This window comes from Camellia sinensis, unplaced genomic scaffold (assembly GCF_055761805.1).
Source record: "Camellia sinensis isolate YWXY unplaced genomic scaffold, ASM5576180v1 Unanchor10, whole genome shotgun sequence".
Taxonomy (NCBI): Eukaryota; Viridiplantae; Streptophyta; class Magnoliopsida; order Ericales; family Theaceae; genus Camellia; species Camellia sinensis.
In genome coordinates, this window is record NW_028128988.1 from 258,820 (window position 1) to 274,677 (window position 15,858).

A 15,858-nucleotide genomic window follows, 5' to 3' on the forward strand; every position below is an offset into this window, starting at 1 on the left:
ACTATAAAACTACAAGTTGCTCCAAATCTAGGGTATGTTTTTTAGATCATATTTAAGGGTTTTAGGGTTTTCTTTTGGGCGGTTTTGCTAGTTTTCCTTGATGTTTGATTGAATATTAAACTCATGTTTTGATAAGCACACATCAAGAAGTTTGATTGTTCATCCTTAAGAGTGTTCTTCTTCGGTGGAATCTGAAGATTCAAGTGCAGAGTAGTCGAAGGTGTTTGATGCTATGTGCAGTCGTTGATTCGACAATGGATGTTATGGATTCAACATCAATCTAATTAATTCTGAGACGAAGGTTGCGGTGAAAGATATACAAATTGTTAAACACAAATTGACAGCGTTTGGATAATTTGTTCGGTGTATTTGTAATCTTTCTTTCTTCAGTAGTGGGTTGATTTGTGGCATTTCGCCTGTGGTTATTTAATCACAATTGGAGGTGCTCCAATAATGATTTTTTCTACGTAAAAATCGTTTGTGTCTATTTATTGTTTCTAAAACAGCAACCTAAAACACTTTTGTACGTGCTTGACGATATGGATTGTTAGTTTTAATTGGTTGGGAATTGACACAATTAAATCTTGATCTAATCACAAATCACTTAGGTTTTTCAATTGGTATCAGAGCAGGTCACTCTTTGTTTTTATCAAAACTATAGAAGTGTGATTTTGTGTGATTGGTGATATGGATTCAATTCACGAAGGTAACTCGACCCATAGACCTCCGTTACTTGATGGTACAAACTATTCTTATTGGAAAGCTCGTATGAGAGCGTTTTTAAATCTATCGATGAGAAAGTTTGGCACTGTGTGATCTATGGATGGAGTGAACCTGTTGTCACCATTGATGGTGTTGATATTCCCAAATCTCTTGATAAATGGGACTCATTCGACTATCAAAACTCAAGTTGGAATAGTAAGACTATTAATTCCCTCTTTTGCTCCGTCACACCTGAAGAGTTTCGTCATATTTGCACGTGTGAGGTAGCAAAAGAGGCTTGGAACATTCTTGAAACAATTCACGAGGGTACTACTTCTGTTAAAAGGTCAAAACTTCAACGTCTCACATCTTCTTTTGAAACTCTTTTTATGCATGATGATGAGACGTTTAATGATTTTTATGCTAAACTTAATGACATCGTGAATTCGTGTTTCATACTCGGTGAAAAAATCCCTGAGGCTAACGTTGTTGGAAAAAATTTGAGGTCTTTATCCGAGAGGTTCCAATCAAAAGTTACAACTATTGAGGAGGCTCAGAATGTTGATACCCTTAAGCTTGATCAGTTGGTTGGAAACTTGCAAACTTATGAAACATACCAGATTTCTAAGAAAAAATAAAAAGATAGTGTGCCTTTTTCTAGTGCTCATGAGACTACTAAGACCCCTGAGATTGAGTTTGATCTAGAGTCCGAAATGACGGCTATGTTTACCAAACAGTTCAAAAAAAATTTAAAGAAGGAAAAGCCTAATTTCAAGGATCCTAGTTCAAAAGATAAGGGGAATGAAAAACTCAAAACTTTTCCACCAAAAATTGCTCCAAAACCTAAAAAGAAGACTGTGAAGGGGCAAGGTGTCAAGTGTTACGAATGTTAAGGGTTTGGACATATTGCTCTTGAATGTCCATCGAAAAAGAACCGAAAGAAAGTCTATACAGTGACTTGGGATGATGAAAGCGGGTCAGAGCAAGAAACCGAATCCAATGAAAAAGGAGATAGTACTCACATGGCATTCTGGTCTACTGTCACTGAACCTCCTCCAAAGCCAGTGAAATTTGCTCGTGGTCAGAATCTGCACCGTGCTCCTACCTTTGATGGGAGTAATTACTTGTTCTAGAAGATCAGAATGAGAATGTTTCTGAGAGCTTATGACCCTGAGGGATGACAAGCCATTTAAGAGGATGTTGAAAGCACTGACAACTCGAGTAATCAAAGAGTTCTAACTACCATTCGTGAAGTAATTTCTAACAAAAAATAGCAACCGATTGCTCACTGCACAAAGGCTAAAGATGCATGGGACATTCCAAGTCAATTTCATGAAAGAGGAGAGTCATCTTCACCATCATCTATCAATTTTCATGCCTTTGTTGCTCAACTAGATGAGGTTTAGGAGAAAGATGAGCAAAAAGAAGATGATGAGACCTCGAAAGACAATGATGAGATTGATGGTGATGACCTACAACAAGCTTATGAAAAGATTTACAATGAATCTCTGAATTTCTCCAAGATCAATGACAAACTCATTCTCAAGCTCAAAGTATGTGAAAACGAGAATGTCAAGCTAAAATGAGAGATTGACAACAAAGCAAAGCGCCATCAAGATCTCTAATGACAGGCAAGACCTGTGTGGAAAACTTCTACCTTGTGAGACCGAAAGGAATGAACTTCTGAAAATATATGCCACATATGAAGAGAAGATTGAAAACCTTGAGATGTCACAAGTTGCATTGGAAGAAATGGTTGGTCAAAAAGATGAAGAACTCAGAGATGCTAAGACCACAATTGCCATGTGGAACAAAGGTTCCAAGACATTAGAAGACATCCTCGGGTCTCAACAAATGGGTTGTGACAAAAGTGGGCTAGGCTACGGTAATGTGACAGTTCACAAGGGACAGGCCTCTACACCACATGACCTGAAGACTCACACAAAAGGAACACTGGAGGTGCAACAAGGTGATCCCTCTCTTTATCTACCTAACGGGGGTAAGATCTACAAAAGGGAGATAAAACTCATTTTTATTTGTCATCATTGTGGTAGGTATGGCCACATTCGTCTATATTGTTTTGAGTTGTTTGGTAAAGTGTCTCAAAAGGGTAGAAATTCTAATACTGTTTGGGTTAGGAAACAACCTTACATGTCTAGGCGGAACACCAAAATTCATGTGGGTGTTCATAATGCTAAGACATTTACCAAGATTGTCAGTCTTGAGTTTACTAAGACTAAAAAGATATTGGTGAGAAAGGATGACTTGACTTGTTTTGTTGTTCACACTGCTCTGAAAGCACGTAATTCATACATGTAGTATCTTGATAGTGGGTGCTCTCGTCATATGTCTAGTGACAAATCCTACTTCACTTCTCTTGAAAAATATGAAGGAGGAATTATTACTTTTGGAGATGGTGGCACTTCTAGAGTCATTGGTAAGGGCTCTATAAGTGTGACTGGTCTTCCCAAGCTCGAAAATGCATTACTTGTTGATGGCCTCAAAGCAAATCTTTTGAGCATCAGTCAAATGTGTGATTCCCACCATGAAGTATTATTTTCAAAAAAATAAATGTGAAATTTTAGAGAAGAAGGGAAATACTGTCATGCATGGGGTTCGCACATCTGATAACTACTATGGGATTGTTACCACTAATGATCTCACTTGCCACTCAGCAATCATAAATAATATTGATTTGCGGCATCAAAGATTAGGTCACATGAATTTCAAAAACCTAACTAAGATAGCCAACAAAGAGCTTGTGAGAGGAGTACCTAAACTGGGCAAGAATATGAACCATGTGTGTGGACCATGTCAACTTGGGAAGCAAACCCGTGCCCCTCATAAAAAGGTGAAGAGCTTCATAACCAAACGTCCTCTGGAACTGGTTCGTATAGATCTTATGGGACCCACTCGCACTGAAAGCATTTGAGGTAAAAGTTACATTTTTTTAACCGTTAATGATTTCACTCGTTTTCCATGGGTAAATTTTTTAAGAGAAAAATCTGATACATTTGATGCTTTCCAAGCCTTACTCATTAAAATCCAATATGAACAAGGTGTTTCTATTGGGCGTATCATAAGAATCCGAACTGATCATGGTCGTGAGTTTGAAAATAATTCATTTTCGAATTTTTGTGATACGCTTGGAATTAAGCATGAATTTTCTGCACCAATTACTCCACAACAAAATGGAGTTGTTGAGAGAAATAATAGGGTTGTTCAAGAGATGGCTAGGGTCATGCTCCTAAGTAAGAAAGTTCCTCTAAAGTTTTGGACTGAAGCCTTAAACACCGCCGTTTATGTTGTGAATCGTGTGTATTTAAGGCCCGGCACTTTAAAAACTCCATATGAATTGTGGAAATGATTGAAACCTAATGTAAAATACTTCAAAACTTTTGGGAGTAAATGCTACATTTTCAAAGATATAGAGCTTTTGGGAAAATTTGACTCCTGAAGTGACGAAGATATTTTTCTAGGGTATTCAACCACTAGTAGAGCTTTTTATGTCTATAACCTGCGAACTTTATCTTTAATGGAATCGATCAATGTGGTTATAGATGACACAGGTTCTCCTACTTCAGCCATAAATGAGAAAGAAAATGGTGAGTCTTCAATCCTGGATACTGAACCACAAAGTCAAAGAGAAGCTGAGGTCCAAGCACAAGAAAGTGAGTCAGCACCAACTTCTAAGGTAAGTTAGAGTCCAAAGAGTGCACAAAGAGACAACACTTTTGATGCCTCTGTCACCACAAGTCCAAAGTTCAAACCATCAGCAAGGGTGAAACTAAATCATCTGGCTCAACAGGTGATTGGAAGTGTCACAGATCGAATGAAAACTCGAAGACAAATTCGGGAAGAGGTATCTCATATGTGTTATGTTTCATTAATTGAACCTAAGAATATAAAAGAGGCCTTATTAGATGATAGTTGGGCCAATGCTATGCAGGAAGAATTAGGTCAATTTGAACGTAACAATGTTTGGACTCTTGTCCCCAGACCTAGAGACATGAATATGATAGGTACCGAGTGGATCTTTAAGAATAAATCTAATGAGAATTGTACTATAGTTAGAAATAAAGCTAGGTTGGTTGCTCAAGGCTATACTCAAGTAGAGGGTGTTGACTATGATGAGACGTTTGCCCCAGTTGCACGTCTCAAATCTATTTGTATTTTACTTGGTGTTGCGCGCTTTCTTGGTGTTGCACGTCTTGAAAGAAGAGGCTTATGTTGAGCAACCAAAAAGGTTTGAAGACCCTAAATGTCTAAACCATGTCTACAAGTTAGACAAGACTTTGTATGAGTTGAAACAAACCCGTCGGGCTTGGTATGATAGACTTACTACTTTTCTTCTTGATAATGATTTTCAAAGGGGTAGTGTGGATAAGACTTTATTTGTGAAACATACTAAGTCTCATATACTTGTTGCTTAGATTTATGTTGATGATATTGTGTTTGGATCCACTGTTGATCATCTTGTGAAATATTTTTCAGATTGCATGACACATGAGTTTGAGATGAGCATGATGGAAGAGTTGTCTTATTTCTTAGGTCTTCAAATTAAACAGTCTCCTTCAAGTATGCTTGTTTCTCAGATTAAGTATGCCAAAAACCTTGTGTCAAAGTTCGGTCTCGAGTCAACCACACATGCACGCACTCCCATGAGCACGAGTCTTCACATTTCCAAAGATTTCTCTAGTACTGATTTTGATCCTACCCTTTATAGGAGTATGATAGGGAGTCTCTTGTACCTCACGGCCAATCGTCCTGACGTTGCATTTAGTGTAGATGTTTGTGCCCGTTACCAAGCCTGTCCTAAAGAGTCTCATCTTATTGCAGTCAAACACATAATTAAGTATGTTAATGGGACATTGGGTTATGGGATTTGGTTCTCAACCGACACTACAACTAAAATCACTGATTTTTCTGATGCCGACTGGGCAGGGTGTGCTAATAATCGTAAGAGCACATGTGGGGGGTGTTTTTACCTTGGGAATAAATTTTTTTCCTAGCATAGCAAAAAGCAAAATGCTGTCTTTCTTTCGACAACTGAAACTGAGTACATTGCTCTAGGGAGTTGTTGTGCCCAAATGTTGTGTATGAAGCAAATGCTTCATGATTATGGTATAGACCAAAACACTCTCAGCCTTTTCTGTGATAGTGCCATTAACATTTGTAAAAATCATGTCCAACACTCTCACACCAAATCCTGTCCAACACTCTCACACCATATTCTTACAAAACCCCTTAATCTTCTTAGGTTTGGGTTCCTTAGAAAGACCTTAGGTGTATGGCTCAGACACTAGGGTGTTACCTGTTACTTGAGTGGGTGTGTGTGATTGGTATTATGTGTACTTGGGTGCTGTAACCTCATTTTCATTGATTCTTATCTTCTCTGCATTTAGACTCATATAAACACCTCTCATTTAACTATATCATGTTTTTATTACTATTTAACAAAAAAAAATGTTAAAAAATACACTTATTTAGATTATTCCAAACAACTCTTTAACTTGGCTAAAAAAATTATATTTGAGATGATAGTTTTTTTTTTTTTTGATCGATTTGATGATCGTGAGATAAAAAAATACAATGATTATGGGTACGACAATTTGTCTTATTAATTAGTTTAATCTATTTTATATTTATTGGCTATTTTAGTCAAATATTCTCTAGCCAAACAATACTATAATATTGTTATTTTTTTAATAAATAAAAAAATAAACAAGAAATCAAAGTCATGATTCATGTGCAATGCATCTACCTAATGTACACAACCATTGCAATCATTTTGAGTTGTATTTTAAATTTTGAGTTCTTTTTTAAAATTTTTATAGTTTTTTTTTTATAATTTTTTAAAATTTTTCTTAATTTTATTATTTTAGGATAAATATTTTATATTTTAAATATTTATTTATTTATTTTAATGTGCACTATATTTCATATATTTTTGTCTTGTATTTTTTTAAATATTAAAAAATTGAAAAAAAATATTTTTTATTTTAACTATATAATTTTTATTTTAAATATTTTATTTTATTTTATAAAAATATTTTAAAATATTTTAATTTTTTTTGTTATGTATTTGATTAGGATTTGAATGCAGAGTTTTGAAAGTAGTGTGAAGTTTCGAGTTATATGTTTGGTTATAAGTTTCAGAAATAATTTTTGAATTAAGTTTTGAGTTATATATCTATTTACGATTTGAGATTATTTTCAAAACTCAAAACTCTTTTCAAAATTTAAAATTTAAAAACTTCTTTCAAAACTCTTTTTAAAAAACTTTTCAAAATTCATAACCAAACAAATTTTTTCTTTTTAAAATTTAACTCATAATTTTATATTTAAATCACAACTCCACGCTCAAATCATAATTTTAAAATTAAACCAAACACAATCTAAAAGTTCTGAACTTATGTGGACCAAAAAATGATAGAAAGTTTTTGTAAAATTTCAAATCCAAATGTTCTAATCTTACAGAGACCTCCTTGAGCTGATCACCCTTGCCCTTTCTCAACTTGCCATCTATCGAGAAAAGTTTGCACTTTCTTGACAGACAAAAGGAGGAGACGGTGGAAGATCCAAGAATATGTATGTATATACAGGGGCAATTTGGAAACTCGTTAAAAAAACAAGTTTTTTGACTTTTTAATTTTTTTTACCTAGAATGGTATAAAAAAAAAACTAACTTTTTTACACTAAAAAAAAAACCACCAGAAAGTTAAAAAAGTCAAAAAAAATTAATTTTTTTATCAACTTCTCAAAATACCACATATATGACTTGTATAATAAGTAATTGAATGTGAAATCTTGATGAGTATTATATGGATTAGGTTTTATTTGTGTTGAGATTTTTTCTAACAACCCCATTTTGTAGTTCGAAATGGCGCGGGTCGAAAGGCCCGAATTGCTTTGTACACCCACCCCTTTTCTTTGTACACCCACCCTCCCTCTGTTCATCTCCTCCCTCTGGAAAACTCACACACACACACACACAGAGCTTCGCTCATCTCCTCCCTTTGGTGTCATTTTTTTTTTTTCCAGAAGAAGTAGAAAATCAGAGGAGGAGGAAGAAGAAGTAGAAAATCAGAGGAGGAGGAAGAAAGGAGGAGAAGGGAGGATGGAGGAGGAGAAGGAGGAGGAGGAGGAGGAGGAGGAAGGGGGCCCAATTATTAGGGCTGGAGGTAGAGGCGAGGGGCGGAGGCACGATCGGGCGGAGGCGACGAGCTGCGAGCTGCGACAGCGGGCCAAGGCGACGAACGAGCTGCGAGCTGCGACGAGGACGGCAGGCGGAGGCGACGAGCTCTTCTCTCCTCTCCTCTCCTCTCTCTTTCTCTCTCTCTCCTCCTCTTCCCCTCTGTTCTCCTGTGTTCAATGAAGTTCAACGAAGAAGAAGAAGAAAATCGCAAAACGACATGGTTTTCAAATTTCGGGCCATTCGACCCTCACCCATTTCGAGCTACCACCTATTTTTCTTTTTCTAAAGAAACCCATCTTTGAATGCATTGGAATTGCTGCTCTCTCTCTCTCTCTCTCTCTCTCTCTACTTTTGGTTCCCAAGCCCAACAAGCTTCCCACATTGGAAAACAAATGAGGAAAAAAAAATTACAAAAATGGTTTTTCTAAATCCGTTTTATAAAACGGTTTTTTTAAAATCTTTTTTGTATTAAAAATATTTTATGTTAAAAATATAAATTAAAAAAAACTAGTGTAAAATCGTTTTTCATTAATTCAGAATTAATTAAAATGCCTTTTTCAAAGACGGTTTCTATATTCAAATTTTATTATTATTTTAATTGCGAAATACGACTTTTCAAAATTTATTTTCTGAAAAACAGTATTGCTAAAGTCGTTTTATCTTACAATAGGAATAAAGATAAAAACTCATCCTAAAATGGGAAAAAAAATATTGAAAATGGCATAATCAGGGAAATCAGCCCCGTTGCTATTGATTTTTGCCTATTGGGTGTTATGGGGTGTTTTGGGAAGATAGTAAAAAGTTGACTTTTAGATTTTTACCAAGCTTTTTAAATTTTTTGGAAAGTGATTTTGAAAGTTGTTAAAAAGCTATTTTTGATTTTTTTTAGTTAATATTTATTTATAATGTCATATCACAATAAAATGACCAAACTATCCCACACAAATTAAAAAATTTACATGTTCACCCATGTACAACCCTAAACAATACAAATGGTGTAATTATAATTTCTCATGTAGCTTTTTTTCATCTTGTCAAATAACTTCTTGCTAAAAAAGGCAATGTAAATTATTTTTTTTTCCAAGCTGCAAATGTAGCTTTTTACCAATGTTGCCGGAGGACCACTATGTGGCCATTTGGGAAGAGAGCAAGAAGCTCCGTTTTGCAGCATTCCAAAAATGCCACTAACAGCATAAAAAAGCAAGCATGCTGATTTGGGAAAGGACAAAAACGCAAGTGATGAAATTACGTAATTGCCCTCCATGAAATCAAGTAATTGTTCAAACAACCACATGGGTCAAAAAGTAAATTTTCTAAGTTTGGTGGAAGTATTTTGGTCATTTTTATGTGATGTGACACCATAAATAAATATTATACAAAAAAAATCTTATTACCAACTTTCTAAATCACTTTTTAAAAAAATCAAAAAACTTAATAAAAATTCAAAAACTAATTTTTTATCATCTTTTCAAAATATCTCTATATATTAATGTGTCCATTTCCATCATCACTCTCTTCGCAAGCAAGACGGAGAGAAAAGCAAGAGAGGGCAAAATGTGAAGCTCTACCAAGCGAGGTGACTTGACAATAGTCGGCAAAAATGTCATTTAAAATATTTATATTATTTAATATTACGTTTTTTTTAAAAAAATTAATCTATTTTTTTATTATTTTAATAAATAAATAAATAATTAATTAAAAACTGCACTTATTTAAATTATTTCAAATAATCCTTTAACTTGGTCAAAAAAATTATGTTTGAGATGATATTATTTTTTTAATTGATTTGAAAATTGTGAGATAAGGATTAAAATGATTGTGATGTAGATATGATATTTATATTTTAATCTATTTCATATTTATTGACTATTTTAGCCAAATATTATATAAGTAATGCTAGGTATTATGAACAACCTTTCATGAAAATAATCATGAAAATTTTGTGACCCTTGGATTACACTTAGAATAAAGCACCACACACTGATCAAGATAATCTAAAAATCATAAATCTTTCATGATCATTTTCATAAAAAAAATTTCATAATCTCCAACTTTTCTCATATTATATAGCCATATAATATTATTATTTTTTGCTTTCTAAATAAAAAAATAAACAAGAAATTAAAGTCATGATTCACGTGCAATGCATCTACCTAATCTACACAAGCACCACGAACCATTCCCACGAGCAAGTTTTTGTCTATATATTCTTTAATTCTTTTACTTATTTAGTTGGAGGATTTTAGAAGGGATTTGGAAAATAAAAAGAAAAAGTTAGGTAAAATGTGAATAAAATATACCTATATTTCACCTAATTTCACACACATTTTTCCTTTTTCTTTCCAAATTTCTTCTCAAATTCTCCAACCAAACACAACCTTTATAGAAACAAAACTTCAAAACCCAATTAAGTAGAAGAAAAGATTAGAGGTGACCAAAACCATGGAGAAGGAGATTAAGGTTGAGATCATTGCTAGAGAAACCATCAAGCCATCTTCTCCCACTCCTCATCACCTCAGAAACTACAACCTCTCACTCAGAGATCAGCACGCTACATTTCATTACATATCAGTGGCTGTCTACTACTCTACTCCCACTACTATTGGTGGTGGTGAATCTGAAGAGATGGTCGGTCTAATATCGGAACGCTTGAAGGTTTCCCTCTCTGAAACCCTCACTCGCTTCTACCCACTTGCTGGAAGATTGAGAGACAATCTCTTAGTCGATTGCAACGATGATGGTGTTGATTTTGTTGAAGCTCGAGTCATTAACAACTTCCATCTTTCAAACTTTCTTGATGAACCCAAACTTAAAGTCATCGATCATTTGGCTCCACCCGAACCAACAGATTACTACAAGTCCCCTCTTTTACTCGTTCAAGTCAACCTTTTTCCATGCAACGGAGTTGTCGTTACTGTGAGAATGTCGCACAAATTTGCTGATGGATTCTCCTTTGGCATATTTATAAAGGGTTGGTCAGACATCGCTCTTGGATCTCCTGACACCATAGTCCCAGATTTTAATGCTGCCTCCTCTCGCTTCCCTCCAAGAGACGGTATCCCTATAATTTCTCTTACCTTCAAGGACATAACCCAAAAGGTTGTTAAAAAGAGGTTTGTCTTCGATGCCTTAAAAATCGCTTCCCTCAAGGCCAAAACAGCCAGCGAGTGCGAGAGCGAACAGAAACCCACACGCGTCGAGGTTATTACAGCACTTGTTTGGAAATGCGCAGTGGCTGCATCAAGGTCAAGATTTGGGGGGTCTCCAAGGCCTTATGCATTGATGGGAGGCGTGAATATACGGTCAAGGCTTGTGCCACCCATGCCAAAATACTCATTTGGGAATATAGTGGGAATGTTGTGGGCAATGCTTGACAACGATGATCACGACTACGAGAGTCAAGCAACAAACCTGGCCAACTTGGTGTCTCAGTTGAGGAAAGGGTCTCAAGAGTCAAACGATAACAATAAGAAAAAAAAGATTGCAATCTTTGAGGCAGGTTAAGGGAGATGATATGGAGATGTATACGCATAGCAGTTGGTGTCGGTTTCCTGTGTATGAAATTGATTTTGGATGGGGGAAGCCGACATGGGTGAGTCCAATTGTTGAGGGTGGCCCAGATGGAATTGCACTACTGGATGCAAGAGATGGTGAAGGAGTTGAGATTTGGGTGAATCTGTTTGAAGAGGACATGGCTCTGTTAAACAACTAGTCTATTATATTACTTTCTATGTATTTCCTAATTTATAATAAATGTCATATTAATCCCCCTTTAATATTATCTTTATTGTATTATTTCGTGTGTCAGTATTATATTGAAGATGAACATTAGCATTGAGATCATAATGTACCGATACATAGGATCATATCATTTAAGAATTAAAATCTTGAAGTCTCTAAGATTATAGTATTGTTGTTCCATTATATTTCTTTCTATTTATATATATTTCCAAGTATATATTTTAAGATGAGCATAAAAGTCTTGGAGTCTAGTAGATATCGTATGATGATTCATTTATCTTCTTTTTATTTTAAGAATAAGAGTATCATGAATCATGTGATCATGGATGTGTTAATCTGTAGCAATAATATTAATAGAATATTTAGCACAATTATTATAATAATAATGACTATAAACAATAATTAATATAGACAAAAACAAGAGTATAGGAAAATATAAGTTTGAGATTTTGGGAGTCGTACTGTCATTGTCCTAAACTTGCTTTGCCTCCTCTCGTGAAGGTACAATTATAATAAAACAGTTCTAAGATAAAATTTATGTTACTCACAGTATCCCTCACCCGTGTTTATGATCACATAAGACTTCAACCATGTCACAAACCACAGTTGTCCAAAATATCAATATAGATTATAGAGAACTCTCTCTAGAACTTCTCATTTTTAAAATTACATTTTCTTCTCCTTTCCTACTTTTGTGTATTCTCAACACCTATCCTCCCTCGTAGATATGGCAAACTACATATATTTATATAGAAGAATAGGCATAAATATAATTAACTCTCAGTTAAACTCATATTTAATGTCATAATTATCTAGAAATAAATCCTCATAATATGATTGTAATGACAATATAAATTGTGCAACTTAAAACATAATTATAAATCTTATAACAATTAAATGATAAAATCATTTAATCATAAATACTATTTCATTTTCATTAAAATATCCCAACAGGATGTACATTAGCTTTCTTTTCCAAGTTTATACTTTAAAAGTATCGAGTGTGAGGATCATGGTAATGTGATGGGAAAGATTATGTGCCGGTTGTGTCCCATGTTATATTTAGGGTTGAATTTCTCATATTCAAGTTTTAATATTATAGCATTTGAGGGATTTATAAGACTCACTATAAATTTTGTTCTGATATTTCAAATTTTTATTGTATAGGATTCTTAGGTCATGTTTGTTTGACTCTTTAGAAAGGGGGATTGGACTAATAGCATGTGAGACTCACATAAAGAGCGCTTAGTTGGAGACATAAATGAAGGGATTAACTATCCCCTTGGACTAATAATCTACCCATGTGGTAGGATTAATAAAGTCATAGGAGGGTTGGGATTAGAAATCAATTGACGGGATTGCTGAAATTTTAAATAATTTTTAAGCAAAAATTATATTTTTTAGAATAAAACTTAATGGAATGTTAACTTGTGCAATGTTAACTCAAATCGAACCGAATCAACCAAATACAACTTTCCAAAAAAAAAAAAAGGACTAGTTGGTTCATAAGGAAACTCTTAGGATTAAATGGATTAACTTTACCTCATATGGAATTTTTTGGTAAATTTTCTTAAAATAAAATATTTAAAATAAAAATTATATATTTAAAATATATATTTTTAAAATTTTAAAATATTTTTTAAAAAATATAGCACACAAACATAGTAAATACAGCGCACATTAAAAACATAAATATTTACAATAAAAAATATTCACCCTAAAAAATAAAATAAAATTTTTTTAAAAATATTTTAAAAAAATAAATCCAAAACAATTTCAAAATACAAGTCAAAACTCAAAACTCTTTTTGAAATTCACAACCAAACAAATTTCAAAAATTTATCTTTCGAAACACAACCTCACACTCAAAATTCAATTCAAAAACTAAACCAAACGGAGAGGGTTGTGACGTCCTAAATCTCTTTAAAACAAGTTAACAAATTTTGATTCAAAATTCCTATTCCATATTGGAATCCGTACTACTTTTGAACCTCAAGAATCACGTGTTAAAATTCCTATTCCATATTGGAATCCGTACTACTTTTGAACCTCAAGAATCACATGTTATGACCTACTTTCTCTTTATGATCGTTCGTGTCCAAAAGCATATTTCGAAACGTCGACTAGAATCTTTGGGTGTTGCAACGAGTCTGGGAACGGTGGGGGTACTCTAAAGTCGTTTTTTTTTACCCTTACTTGAAAATTGAGTCCGCTTGAGCGGTCCTTTGGTTTCTCCAGCGGTAAACCTGTCTATCTAGTTCTTTGTTCTGAAATTTGAAATATTGGGAGTGTGATTTCACTAGTCAAGTAAAAGTTTTACCGCTCGAGTGATCTGTCTGCAAAGGAGAAAGATTCTAGGAGTTTGAATTTACCGCTCGAGCGTAGAATCTATTGCTCGAGCAATCTATCTAGAGTTTGGTTCGAAAAGTGTGTCTAATTACTTAAAATCTGAAGTAAATAACCTTCCCTTCTCACTTTTTTTTCTTCTCTCTCTCTCTCTCTATCTATCTATCTACACTTCACTCTACTCTATTTTCTCTCGTCTCTCTCTAGAATACACCTACTAACCCTATTAAATTCTTGATCTCTTCAAATCCATTAGAGGCTTGACCCTAGTTGTTTCATCAAGTTTTGGAGAGCACGTCAAGAGCTACGACATGTGCGGTAGAGTTCGGATTTTGATACTGTTGATTTTAGGGCTTTTTCTCATTTTTCTCTCCAACCTTGAGGTACGGAGTTTTTTTGAATTATATATATGATTTTCGCATGTCTTAGCCTATTTCTTTGATGAAATCAATGTGTTATGAGTAAAGGTTTGAGTTATGGGTTTTGATTGTGCTTCAATAGGGATATTTTCTCATATCTCTTATGAAATTAATTTGATTTATGAAATGTGTGACTCTTGGAAGTCCATTGATGTTAATACCTTTTGTAATGAGAATATTTATTTTGAAAGGAAAACCCTAGATTTTTGGAAATTGGAGAAAAGTTTTTTTTCTTAAAGAAAACTCATGAGATCATGGTATTTTATTGAGAAAGATGAGAAAAAGCATATGTTCATATATTGTTGAACCATCTATGAAATGGATGGATTTTGTTGAGAAATGTGCCATGGATAATATGTTGAGAATACTTAGATCATAGGCTTTTGGTAATTACATAAATTGTGAATATGGAATTGTGTCATATGTCACATGCCACATGCCACATGCCACATGCCACGTGTATATGGAGGTTGGTTATTATTCTAGAAATTGAGAAATATTGAATGTGGTATTTCACATTGAGAAAAAAATATTGAGAATTGTGGAAAAATGTACAATAAGGTTATATAATTGCGTTTGCATTTCATTCATTTGCATAACTTTTGAATATTGATTATTATGTTTTGAAACTTGGGTAATTGTTTTGAGAAAACAATTGAGATATTGAAATGTTTTGAGGTAAATACGTTTGGTACATTCAGATGGAGGTGTAGTTTGGTATTGATTAAGTTGACCTGAGTGTCACTACAACAAATGGCACTGTTGCCAACTAAATTTTTAGTCCCCAAAGGTTAAGTTTTAGTCGCCAAAGGTTTTTAGCGACTAAATTTTTTGGTCACCAGATTGGTCGTTGACTAATTGTCATCGGGACAGGTTTTAGTCACCAAAAGTCATAAATTGGCGACTAAATATTTAGTTGCCAAAAGTTTTCAAATAAAATTAATTTTAGTTTTCAGCAACTAAAACTTTTAGTCGTGGATAAGTTTTGGTCACAATATTACTACATTTAGGGACAAAAGAATTTAGTTGCCAAAAAAATTATTTTTCATTTTATTTTAGCTTTTGCTACTAATTATTTCAGTCGCCCAAAGTCTCATTTATTTTTGGCTACTAAATATTTACGCCAAAAAATATTATTTTTCATCTTGTTGTTTTTGGCTTCTAAACTATTTAGTTGCCTAAAGTCTCATATAGTTTTGGCTACTAAATTTTTAGTTGCTAAAATTATTGATTTCCTTTTTGGCTACCAATTGGTTAGTCGCCAACAAGTTCACTTTTTTTTTTTTGCAATCCCGCTAGGTAGCTCGAAAGTGTCATGGCTCGAGTGGCTCGAGGTACTGTAGACGTCCCCGAACACCCCAGGAGGAATGAGGTCCCGTTCTGTTCGTATTGGGGTTCACTACAGTTCAGGACTCTCAAATTGTCACGGTTCTTAATCTGAACCAAAGAGTT

At 34.1% G+C, this 15,858-nt stretch overlaps 1 pseudogene; it reads left to right on the plus strand.

The window, feature by feature from the left end:
- Positions 1-10,051: 10,051 nt before the first annotated feature.
- On the plus strand, positions 10,052-11,821 carry LOC114313723 (akuammiline synthase 1-like; annotated as a pseudogene).
- The last annotated feature ends 4,037 nt before the right edge of the window (positions 11,822-15,858 follow it).